Consider the following 11,083-nt stretch of genomic DNA (forward strand, 5'->3'; position numbering starts at 1 on the left):
TTCCTTTTTGTTTCTCTTCATTATAAAGTTATAGAAATAGTTTGAAATAAGATATAATTTTGTTTCACATTAAAACAGCAAATATAAAAATTTATTAGGTTTATTTTTCTTTCCTTTTCATTAATTTTTTCGTTTCCTTTTTGTTTCTCTTCATTATAAAGTTATAGAAATAGTTTGAAATAAGATATTTTTTTTCACATTAAAACAGCAAATATAAAAATTTATTAGGTTTATTTTTCTTTCCTTTTCATTAATATTTTCGTTTCCTTTTTTTTTTCTCTTCATTATAAAGTTCACGCCACTTCCCGCATCGTTCACTCCAGTTCACTCCAGTTCACGCCAGTTCCCGCAATGTTCACTCCAGTTCACTCCAATTGGCGCATCGTTCACGACTATTTCACGGCCATTTAGTGCGTGCCAATGCGTGCCACAAACTTTAAACATTTCAAAGTTTTGGGCCCGCATGGCACGCATTGGTACGCTCTGGCACGCGAGTTTCGGCACTGTTTACGACATTTTCACGGCTCGTTCACGCGAGTTCGCGCATCAATGCGTGCCAGTGCGTGCCACGAATGCGTGCAAGTGTCAGGGGGGCTATAGGCACTGAATGGCCTCCCGGCCCCCAGTGCATGCCTATATGGCTTAAATTCATAAATCCAGTTTATCCATTATGGAAATAAATTGTATATTCCTCCATTTTCATTTAAGCTGAATAATGGGGGTTTTGTCTCATCTTTTATTAAATATTAATAATAAATACGATTATGGCGACTCCATTCTCATCAATAACTTTGTTCATATATCCTGAATTGAGAGAGAGAGAGAGAGAGAGAGAGAGAGAGAGAGAGAGAGAGAAATGATAATGTCTCCGCGATGTTAATTACGTAGATGTTTGTGATATAATTAACAGAGATTCTATTTGGTTGGTGGACAATCATTTCCAGATTTTTCCATAACAGTTAATCCCTGTAAGTTTCATTACTCAACGATTAAAATTGTGGCCAGAAATCTGTTCACAAACAAACACACAAACCGGGGCGAAAACATAACCTGCTTTCAACTTCGCTTTACGTTAAAATCAATATAGAGATTATGGTGGCAAATTAAAATGAGAAAAAAATGAGACATTTTACATAATTATAGATAATGGGAGAAGGGAAAGGTTGATTTGTACAAATGTAAAAAGTAAATCTAATAGGCCTAAGATGAGAGAATAGTGAATTACAAAGTGGTAAATAAGAAAGGTAGCAGGAGTTTAGCAGAAGATATCGGTGGGCACTTCTGGGGAAAACTTTAGGAACTCGGAAGATAATGACAGCAAATACTTATTAATTTCTATCACAACTATTTTTGCTACGAAATTACGGCTGTTATCAAGGTTACATTGCATTCTACAGTGAAATTTAACCATATGCGAAAGGAAAGGTATGGGAAGTCGGAGAAATGTTAATTGACTCCGCCTACGTAGTTGGAAGGAGGTTATGTTTTACCCACTATTTGTGTTTATGTTTTTGTGACCATCTTCCTTGCCACAATTTTAATCGTAATGTAATGAAACTCTCAGGGATTAACTTGTGTAAAAAGCTGGAAATTATTAGATTTTGGAAGGTCAAGGTCAGCGGTTAGAGGTCAAGCAAAATATCCAATTCACGTAATCAGCCATAAGTTTGGACATCGTTGCCACAGAGACTTCAAACTTGGTTCATATTTGAGTGTGTGGAAATCCACGCCAATTAATACATGTCAAGGTCAAAGGTCAAGGTCGAGAAACAAGCTGCCGCACGAAGGTCTGTACCCTACTGAGTGGCCATATATATATATATATATATATATGTGTGTGTGTGTGTGTGTGTGTGTGTAAAGTTATTTTGTAGATACTCTGCATAAGTTTGCGCTGCAATTGAATACCCACAAACGTCAGCTAGCCAACTTTCGCTAATTAAAAATATATTTCCTCCAACACGTTTCATGACAGGCAGCCGTTGAGCGATTTGCTTATTATCATGAATCGCGAAGTCGCATTGAAGGAAAAAAAAAAAGGGTCTTGGCGAGCCATGCCATGCTGAGAGGCGATATATTGTGGATTCCTTTTCCCAGTCCTTATAATTTATCCCATTGCCTTCGGGAATAATCACGCCGTATTTCGACTCCTCTTCCGTTTTAAAATCTGATTTAAACTACCCTGCCCATCCTTCTCCTCTTCCTATTCCCCCCTTCCTACTCTTCCTCCTCCTCCTATTCCTCTCCTCCTTCTTCCTCCTCCTCATCTTCCTGTTCCTCCTCTCCTTCTTTCTACTCCCCCTCCTCCTCCTCCTCCTCTTTCTTCTTCCTCCTCCTACTCCCCCCTCCTCCTTCCTCTTACTCCCTTCCTACTCTTTCCTACTCCCCCTATTCTTCTTCTACTCCTACTCCTCCCCTCTCCTCCTACTCCTCCTCCTCCTCCTCCCTCCTACTTCTCCTATTCCTCCTCCTACCCCACTCCTCCTCCTCCCCCCCTAATTTTCCTCCTCCTCTTCCCCCCTATTTCTCCTCCTCCCCCCCTACTGCCTCTCCTCCTCTTCCCCCCTAATTCTCCTCCTCCTCCCCCTACTCCCCCTCCTACTTTGTCTCCTCCTCTTGCCCCCTAAATCTCCTCCTCCTCCCCCCTACTCCCCCTCTTACTTCCTCTCCTACTTCCTCTCCTTCTCTTCCCCCCTTATTCTCCTCCTCCTCCTCCTCCTCCCCTTAATTGCGGATTCCTAATGAGAATGGGAACCGACGCCCGAGCTATTCCCGGGAATTTCCCGCTCATCTGATTTGCCGAGGCCGAAGCGTCCGAACATAATTTGGTTTAATATCATAATTTTTGGCGCCGCCTTTCATTTATACATTAGTGGTGAAAGTCTTGATGATAACAGTACCTCTTGTTTTTTTTAATGGATACTGCGTGGGAGATGTAGTATGTATCTTATGTCGTAAAGTTTATATATATATATATATATATATATATATAATATATATATAATATATATATATATATATATATATTATATTTATAGATGATTATTCAGATTTATACTGAAAGATGATAAATTGAATTATGATAATTTTGTCGTTAGCTCCTGTTCGTTATATTATAGTATATATATATATATATATATATGTATATAATCATTAGCCATTACCAGTTCACTGCAGAACAAAGGCCTCAGACACATCCATCCACTCTCGTCTGTTCATGGTCTTTCTATACCAGTCTATATCAGCAAAATTTTCTTATCTTGTCAATCCATCGTCTTCTCTTCTTTCCCCTGCTTTGTTTACAATCTCTAGGGACCCATCTGTTATTCTAATGGTTGGCTTCATAAAAATCTAAGTCAACAGTCCTTGCCTCATTCATATTTGTACGTCAGAATTTGGGATTACCCCCCCCCCCTCCTGTGCAAATAGCTACCAGAGCAAATCTTAGTCGAATCCTTTACAAACCTATTATTGACCTTAAACTTGCTTGCACTCATTTCCTGTCGTTCATGAATGGACAGTTCCATAGAGACTGGCCAAACGTATATATGACAGCGTCCCAGCCCCTTCCACCAAGCTAGGACCAAGGAGGGCAGACAATGGCTGCTGTTGACTGAGCAGGTAGATCTATGGGCTCTCCAAAATCCCCCATCCCTACTAGAATCTATTGAGCCTGAGGGGGTCTCGAACTTGGGTCGAGCAGATTTCTAGGTAGGACGTTTCCAATGGGCTACCACAACCATTGAGGTTCCTTTCGGGATCTTACGCTCTGGTACTGTCATATTCTCCATTCTTTCCACATGACTGAACTATCTCAGAAAAAACGATCCGGCCTTTCACTTAATGTTAACGTTCTTATCACAACTACTGTGTATCTCAATATTTTTATTTCTTTATATCTCTTACCACGTAGGCTACGTATATATCTCCTACCATGGAGGATACGTAAACGATTCATCTTTGATCCTCGACTCACAATCTTGTTACCTTTCTTGCTTCACCTGTTCTATGGCTCACTTTATCATTCTTTGGATATCTATGCTAAAACCCAACGTTCTATCTTCCCAGTTTCCATATACCTTCTCCACCTTACTTTTGCTCACATTTACTCTAAACTTTCTCCATTAGCAAACGCTTCCAAACTTTTTCGATAGCCTTTGGTGTTACTTTCGCTATCCTCAATCCTGTATGATCAGCAAAACATCAGGCTTTTCACGGCCCATTTTACGTCCGAATTTCTTATACCACAGTTTCGAACTTGAATTTAAACCTTTTAGCTTATTTTTTTCATCATTTAAACCACATGATATTGAGAGGCCAAAGAGATATAGCCCACCTTGGTCTTAGTTGTAATTTTACACCAAACCTATCGTATTCATTAGCTTGAATTTCATTGTTTTTAACACTTTATATTCTATATCTAAACACACTTATAGTTTCTCTATATCAGTTATATATATATATATTATATATATATATATATATATATATATATATTACATACATAAAAATTGTATTAGAGAAACTGTTCTAAACCAGACACACACCACATATATCTATATATATATATATATATATATACATATATATATATATATATATATTTATATATATTTATAGATATGTATATATATAAATATATATATATATATATGTATAGATATGTATTTATAGATATGTATATATATATATATATATATGTACACACACACACACATATATATTTATATATATATATATATATATATGTGTGTGTATATATATATATATATGTACACACACACAGACACATATATATATATATATGTGTGTGTGTGTGTGTGTATGTATGTATATATATATATATATATATGTATATATATATATATGCATGTACGTATGAGTTTGTGTTTTGATAACACCGAACTGCGAATGCCACGAGCCATTATCACACCCAAAAACAAAAAAACGGTATTTTTACTCTTGGACACATGACACGAACGAATTTGTGGTGTAAAGGCGTTGGCATCTACGTTGATAACAACTTATTTCTCATATTTTGCATGTAAATAATAGACATGAAAGCTGATTTGTCTAGACATAAATTATGGTGACAGGAAAAAAAAATGTATTTTTAATGCAAGTGTGTTGGAAGTTGCCACGGGGTGTCAAGCTCTCTCTCTCTCATCTCTCCTCTCTCTCTCTCGTAAGAGTCATTTGGAGTATGAAAAAAAAGGGAAGTTGATAAGATTTAATAAAATGCGTCAAATGTTTTGCATGTGAAAATAATTTCTCGTTTTCTAGATGTTAAAGCAGGATAGTTTAATTCTTTTGATTTATTTCTATTCTAGTTTGTGGTAAGTTCAGACATACAAACCATGCGCGTGCAGACTTGTGTTTGTGTGTATGTCAATATATATAATATAGGCTATATATATAAGTATATATATATTATACTATATATATGTATGTATGTTTATATATATATATATATATATATATACATACGTACTGTATGTGCATATAAATGTGCTGTATTATAAAAAGTGTATATATATATATATATATATACATACATACATTATGTGCATATAAATTACTATAGTATACAATATATATTTGCTTGTTGGAGTATCATAATTAAATTGACGGTTGATGGTTTATTTCAAGTTATTAAACCCGTAAATTAATTAAATCTAACGTACTGGTAAAATATAAAGGGGGAGACAGATAGAAATGGAAATCAAATTATTCATGACATCAATTTACTCTCACTAACATCAAACCCACTTCCTCTCGATTTCATTATCTGCAACCTGTGAAAGTCAATTTTTTTCCCCCAAGGTACGAATATGTCATTTCCTTATCAGTCCGCGAAGCGTTTCCTGCTCGCTTATTGGCTGTCACGCGAACGTTTCTCAACGCTGATTGGTCGTCACCCGAACGTTTTCTCCGTGGAAAAGGTAAACAAAAGATGAGGATGTGACCTATAATGTCATATCAGTACTTCTCGCTTGAATAGTACAATAAATGTTTTTATCAGTGATCATTATGCTTTACATTAGTTTCTTCAGCGTTGTGTTTTCTTTGGCAAGAGTTGAGATACGAGTGTGTTGTCTTTTGCTTGTTTTGGTGTGGGAGAACTTGTTGCTTTAAATGAATTTTTGTGTCTTTTTCGCTTCTGTATTAGTTTCTTTCTTTCTTTTTGCTTCTGGTTCATTTTTTTTTTTTTTTTTTTTGGTCCTGGTTCACATTCTAGTGTTATTTCTATTTCAAATTTAGTGTTGCTTCTTGTTAAATTTGTTAAATTTTTTGTGTTTCTTCTTGTTAATTTTTTGTCTATGGTTGATGTTCTTATTTAGCGTTGTATCTGGTTCAAATTTTAGTGTTGCTTCTTGTTCATTTTTTTTTTATGGCTGTGGTTCACATTTTAGCGTTTCTGGTTCAATTTTTAGTGTTTTCCTCTGGTTTAAATTTTAGTGTGATTCTTGTGAATATTTTTGTTTTGGTTGTGGTTCACATTTCTAATGCCGTTGCTTCTTGTTGATTTTTTGTTTATGCTTCAGGTTCAAATTTTAATGTTGTTTTTGGTTTGAATTTCAGTGTCGTTTTTGGTCCAAATTTTAGTGTTGCTTCTTGTTAATTTTTTAATTTTGCTTCCCGTTCAATATTTTGTTACTGTTCCTTCTAGTTACATTTTTTTTCTGGTTCCATTTTTCGTTTAATTCTTCTGGTTTAATTTTTTGAGTTTTTAGCTTCTTCAACTCATGCTTCTTGTTAATTTTTTAATTTTTGCTTTCCCGTTCAATATTTTTTACTGTTCCCTCTAGTTACATTTTTTTTCTGTTCAATTTTCGTTAATTCTTCTGTTTAATTTTTTTGGGTTTAGCTTTTTCAATTCATACCAATAAATTCATATTACTTTGCCCAATAGCTTCGCGAGTCTTTTCACAAGTCAACGGAAAGAACAAGTGTTCATCTTTACGTTTCTTGGTGTTCATGAAATTAAATGTTATTTTTCTATTGTTATTGGATGCATGACTGTGTTTTAGAAACCCCACAGGGCATATGAACCTAATATTTCTGTCAGAGGGCGTGATCGTAATGATGTACACCGGATAATTATAGATTAAGTGTTACTGATGTGATTAATAGTATGTCATTTACATTGCTAGATACACCCTTTTTTTGACATGCATGTCAACTTACAGTACATCCATAATATATATACATACATATATATACTGTATATATATATATATATTATATATATATAATATATAATGTATGTATATATGTATACACACACACACATATATATATATATATATATATGTCTATATATATTATATATATATGTATATATTATATATATATATATATATATATATACACACACACAATTCCCTCAAAACTATACCCAATAAAATAATAAAAACCTTATTGAAAGAAGAAAATAACCAAGATAATATATATCCACGCATTCAAAAGTCCAAACTTTATTAATATGCTTTCGATAGCAAATCTCCTCCATGAAACAGTTTGCCCAAAATCAGTAAATAATAAAAAAAAAAAAACTCCCACCAAGTTTCCCAAAGTCCCATCCATTCGACCTAAGCTCTCGAAATGACCTGACAGGCGCCCATTGGTGCCTCACGCTACGATTGGCAGATGTCCTAAGACTCCTCGCGATTTATTACTTACAGCATTGAGCGTCCTAGCAATTCCTCATTGTAGGACTCGTCCTCACTATTTATTACTTACAGCATTGAGCGTCCTTGCAGTTCCTCATTGTAGGGCTCGTGACGTCAGTAATTACGTTCCAGATCCTGGATAATAGACTAAATAGGCCATTTTATTGCTGATTTGTCATCTCTTTCCAGTGTTTCGTCCTGGAAATTGAAAGAAAGTGTTTGCATGGATAGATTTTTCGTTAGTTTTCCAGCGTTCGGTGTTCTGCGATCACACTTCAGTTTGTGCTCGATATTTAGATTTCATGAAATTCCAGTTCGAGTAATGATTGCTGATAAATCACCTTAAACGTTCCTGTTATATGGAACCATTATTTATTAACAAATCAAACCATTGTTCTCTAATCTTTTGGGTTAGAGTTCTCTTGCTTGAGGGTACACTTGGGCGCGCCATTCTATCTTATTTCCTTCTTCTTGGTTTGTTAAAGTTTTTATAGTTTATATTGGATATATTTATTTAATATTCTTAAAATATTTATTTTTTCCTTGTTTCCTTTCCTCACTGTGCTATTGATCCCTGTTGGAGTCCCTGGGCTTATAGCATCCTACTTTTCCAACTAGGGTTGTAGCTTAGAAAGTAATAATAATAATTTAGAAATAAACATCTAAACATCGCTAAGGATATTCGTTACTTACAACTTAAATTTCCCTTGGGTCCAGATTTGCATTAATTATTCAGAATGATTTAAAATAATACCTATTGACTTGACTTACATCAAATGATGTTTATCAGCAAAACAAATCCACTGGTACGACTTGAACGCATCTGTGAAATTCCTGTTCATCGCAGTTCTTAGAAAGATAATAAACTAAACCGTCTCTGGTGGCAGAGAAAGGCAAGCGAGGACAAGTTTATGTAGCACTTATATCTCATCATAGTGTCTCCGTTTCCCTCAATGCGACTTGGTTGCTTATTTTGTGGTCCGTGTTCGTATTTCTTCTCCCCAGAACATTTTTATAAGTTGTATAAACGAAGCGTATATATGTAAGATACTATAAGATTAAGTCTTGGTTGTCTTCCTGGTAAATATGTCTTAATTCTTTGATAACACCTGAGATTGTATTACGTAACGTCCGAAGGTGTAGCGGGATATCGAACAGAAGAAAGGTATCTCACGTAACGGTGCGACTACAGACCGCCAGGGATAGTGGGAATGAATAGGGCGGTGTCGAGTGAGAGAAAAAAGGGGTTATAGAGTTAGCATGGCATCCCAACGCCAACGAAAAGAGGGTGTTGGGAAGGGGGGGGGGGTTGGCTTTGTCCTACGCAGTCCTTCGGTGGATGACCCTTCTGCTTAACCTTGAAGGAATAACCATTATATCTCCAAGCTCCATTCCTTTTTCCCTTTTCCGTTTCTTCTCCCATCTTGGTGTCATCGGTCCAAGACTAGGTACAGTATATCTCTAGACCGTGCTGCTGCCCCCAACTTTTAATTCATAGTTCACCTCTTATGCATCAGAAACTTGGGGAGCCTTACTAAAACCGTAGAAACATAAGTTAGTTACATCTCAGTTCTTTGGAAAGAATAATTATGGTAATAACACTTAAAAGTCAGAAAAAGAGCAGCACGGATACGAGAGATAGCTAAAGTATTGGATATTCTAATAACAGGTAAGAAAAAGAAATGGACATTAGCAGGACGTATAAGGAGAATGACAAATAATAGATGAACCTTAAGAATAACAGAATTGGCCCCTAGAGATTCTAAATGAAGCAGAGGAAGGAAGAGAAGACGATGAATTGTCGAACTAGGAATGTTTGCGAGTGTGGACTGGCACAGAAAGACCATATAAAAAGACTTGAGTGGAAGATTATGTCTGAGTCCTTTGTTCAGCAGTGGACTAGTCATGGCTGATAATGATGATGACACCTCGGTGATGAATGGTCTTCCAGGTCCCAGTGCTGGAATATACCTTGACCAACAACCATTCTAACTGAGTAAAGATGTAGAAATGAAAGGTTTAAAGTTACCGAGAAATATTGAAAGATGTATTGTTAAGATTTCCGCTTGACTCTCCTAAAGAATTCTATAACAAGTTCTTATGTTATGGTGATACCTCCTGTCACCTGATACCCTGCGAATGTTTTAAGGACAACTTGCGTTTGAGATCCTTCTGTTGCCTATTGTTCTTTAGCGGCGGTGTTACGCAAATTTTATGGTTGCGTAAGGGGCTATGGCCGCTAGAAAGGGCAAGGAAGTTTTTTGGTGGGTTTTCTTCATTTAACTCCCACCCCCCAGACCACCACCTTACATATCTCGTTTCATCATATATCAGTATTATGTATACAGTGTCTTTAAGCTCTCTTCTCCTCTTTCATTCAGATGCTCTGGTAGTTTATGTATTGATAAAGTATTAATCAATAGTACTCGATACAGAAGTACCACTGGCGTGATATTATGCGTATAGTCATGTGTGGTGATTTGAGAATCCACGCTGTTTAGTTTTGTTTGATCTATGAAACTATTTAAGATTTTATGTTTAGAAGCTTGTTTATTTGTTTACCACATTTTTATTAGTGTAATCCAAAAAGAAGGTTTAAATTACTCAGAATTTCTAAAAACCTCTGGTTTAAAAAGACTTCATCGTCACTTGATTTCCAACCTGTTAGTTTAATCGTTCATTATTTCGACTCTTTCCAAGCTCAGCAGAGGCTACAGAGACTCGGGTCTCTCTCTCTCTCTCTCCTCTCTCTCTCTCTCTCTCTCTTTCCTCCGCTTCCCCCCCATCCCATTGAGCTAGCCATGAGCTCCACTGGCTACCAGCCCCTGGCAATCTGTTTTCTCTCTTTCGGCTGAACTGTGTCAGTGGGGCCGGACTATCGAACTGTTGGCGCTGGAAGTGAATCCTGTGAATGTCGATCTTTAGGCGGAACGTTGATGGCCAGCAGTAAAGTTCATGCGACATGGCGTTATTTAATTTAAAATCCCGCCAGTTGGAATTACATACCTTACCTTTGTCGTTTGTTGATGTTTTTTTACGGTGATTATCCCTGGGTTATTTTCTTGCATAAAAATGGTTTGAATTAAAATATATATTACTGGATGTATGATAGCGTGACTTTCAGCAAAAAGGGAAATTGCCGGTTAGTGGAGTACAGCGTTTTGGACTATAATGTGTCGTCCTATTTGTCCGTTGATGTTTTTAAAAGTCCTTTCGTATAAAAAAGATAATAATATATTTATTCTTTCGAGGCAAATGCAGACACGCGTTCCTTTAGTGCTATGCTTTTTTTTCTGTTTTGTTTTTTACCATTTTTTTTATTCATTCACTTTATGTGTTGATACTCTATTAACTTTTATAGTAACTCAGGCAATTTTGTTTTGGGCTCACGCATGATGAAATTTATTATT

Source organism: Palaemon carinicauda, chromosome 44 (genome assembly GCF_036898095.1).
Source record: "Palaemon carinicauda isolate YSFRI2023 chromosome 44, ASM3689809v2, whole genome shotgun sequence".
NCBI lineage: Eukaryota > Metazoa > Arthropoda > Malacostraca > Decapoda > Palaemonidae > Palaemon > Palaemon carinicauda.